This window comes from Nematolebias whitei, chromosome 18 (genome assembly GCF_014905685.2).
Source record: "Nematolebias whitei isolate Nwh7 chromosome 18, NemWhi1, whole genome shotgun sequence".
Taxonomy (NCBI): Eukaryota; Metazoa; Chordata; class Actinopteri; order Cyprinodontiformes; family Rivulidae; genus Nematolebias; species Nematolebias whitei.
Genome location: NC_056515.1, coordinates 12,371,029 through 12,373,706, shown reverse-complemented (window position 1 = coordinate 12,373,706; position 2,678 = coordinate 12,371,029).

The following is a 2,678-nucleotide window of genomic DNA, read 5'->3' as shown; positions in this document are numbered from 1 at the left end:
CTGAACTTTTCATCTTAGGTGTATGTCCACTGTGAGGGACATAATCTAAATAAAAAAAAAATCAGAAAATAATGGATGATTTTTTAATAATTTATTTATGTGTTAATGCTGCAAATAAGTATTTGAACACCTGTGAAAATCAATGTTAATATTTGGTACAGTCGCCTTTGTTTGCAGTTACAGAGGTCAAAGGTTTCCTGTAGTTTGTCATCAGGTTCACTGCAGCAGGATTTGGGCCCATTCCTCCACACAGATCTTCTCTGGATCATCCAGGTTTCTGGGCTGTTGCTGAGAAACATGGGAGTTTGAACTCCCTCCAAAGATTTTCTATAGGGTTTAGGTCTGGAGACTGGCTAGGCCACTCCAGAACCTTGATATGCTTCTTACAGAGCCACTCCTTGGTTCTCCTGGCTGTGTGCTTCAGGTCATTGTCATGTTGGAAGACCCAGCCATGACCCATCTTCAATGATCTAACTGAGGGAAGGAGGTTGTTCCCCAAAATCTCACAATACATGGCCCCGGTCATCCTCTCCTTAATACAGTGCAGCCGTCCAGTCCCATGTGCAGAAAAACACCCCCAAAGCATGATGCTTCCACCCCCATGCTTCACAGTAGGGATGGTGTTTTTGGGGATGGTACTCATCATTCTTCATCCTCCAAACACGGCGAGTGGAATTAAGACAAAAAAGTTCTATTTTGGTCTCATCTGACCACATAACTTTCTCCCATGACTCCTCTGGATCATTCAAATGGTCATGGACAAACTTAAGATGGGCCTGGACGTGTGCTGATTTAGGCAGGGGAACCCTCCGCGCCATGTCAAGAAAGGACACAGAAATAAGAAATGACATTTGTTTTGGTCAAATCATTCAAATGAATCTGCTGCAATATTTTGAGATCTGTTAGCACCCACAATAAATCATGGGAATGACTCTCAGCTACTACCACATAGAGTTTTCACTCAGTATCTGTAAAACTAGCCTATTTTGGGTTAGATAATGTTAAAAAGTTTTTGTGGCCATCTCCTCTTAAACAGAGTTGACTCCAAATGTTAATGAGTTACTTTCAGTTAAACTGGAATCAGTCCAGCAGTTCATGTGATATTATATCACATACACACATACAGTATTTTAATAGGATGTGTTGACTCTTAAAGTTACTGCCAAACTTTTAAGCAAAGATATTTTGCTATTTGTAGTACATGTAATATGTGTTTAGCATTGGATAACATTGATTAGTTGTGACAGCCATCTTAAATTGGGGTGACTCCAAAAGTTAATCACTTGTAGATATTCAAAAATGATTACTTTGACTGAGTGTCATTAGGATCATTGCATTAGTTCATAAAATATTTTACTAACATGCAAAGTTGATGTTAATAATTATTGATGATGTAGCAAAAAGATAAGGGAACCAGGAGGAACCAGTTTGTTTATTTCTAACAATTTATCATAAAGGAAATGTCAAGCAGAATATCACAGGGCGAGACTCAGTCTGCTCAGAAAGCCCAGTCGCGTTCATCAAGTTGTTTGTCTATAAAGTGTCAGATCATAGTTAAGTGCCTCATGTGATTCTTTAAACCAACAGGCCTGAAAAACACTGTTGATTAACAAATGCAGCAGTATGGAGGCAGAGGGTCGTTAATAATCTACCACTGGTGGGCGTTGAGATGTGTGTTACAACCTATGCGTGTGTTTGTAAGTGTGTGTGTGTGTGTGTGTGTGTGTGTGTGTGTGTCTTTGTGTCTTTGTATTTGTTATCTTATAAGGCCCATTTTATCAACACATACTACACTGTGAGGACCAACTGCTCCTTATGGGGCCCAAAACCTGAGCCCCATAAGAAGAAGTGCCATTGGTGGGTTAGTGGTTAGACAGGACAAAGGTGTGAATTGAGAATGGGTTAGTTAGGTATGCACTAGTAATGGTTAAGTTTAGAGTTAGGTATGTACAAGTTATGGTTAGGTTTAGAGTTAGGTATGTAATGGTAATGGCTAGGGAAGTGGTGGCGCAGAGGTTAGAGAAGGTGGGCCCGTGATCGGAAGATCGCCGGTTCAAGCCCCGGTACCGACAACATCAAAAATGTGGGTGGGGTAGGTGAAGCACCCACACCTGCCCCCACCCTCATTCATCCCACTCTGGGCCCTTGAGCAAGGCTCTTAACCCCCACCATCTGCTCCTCCGAGTGTCCTAGATAGCAGCTCTCTGCTCCACATAGAGGGCTGTGGTAGCTCGGTGTCTGTAGTTGCGTCAGGAAGGACATCCGGCGTAAAAATAACTGCCAAGTCTTCGTGCAACTCAGTTCGCTGTGGCGACCCCTAATGCAGGGAGCAGCCGAAAGAAGAAAAAAGTACTGGTAATGATTAGCTTTAGGGTTAGGTAAGTACTGGTAAAGGTTAGGTTTAGGGTTAGGTATGTACTGGTAATGGTTAGGTTTAGGGTTAGGTATGTACTGGTAATGGTTAGGGTTAGGTATGTAATGGTAATGGTTAGGTTTATGGTTAGGTATATATTGGTAATGGTTAGGTTTAGTGTTATGTAAATATTGGTAATGGCTAGGTTTAGAGTTAGGCATATATTGGTAATGGTTAGGTATAGGGTTAGGTATATATTGGTAATGGTTAGGTTTAGAGTTAGGTATGTACTGGTAATTGTTAGGTTTAGGGTTAGGTATATATT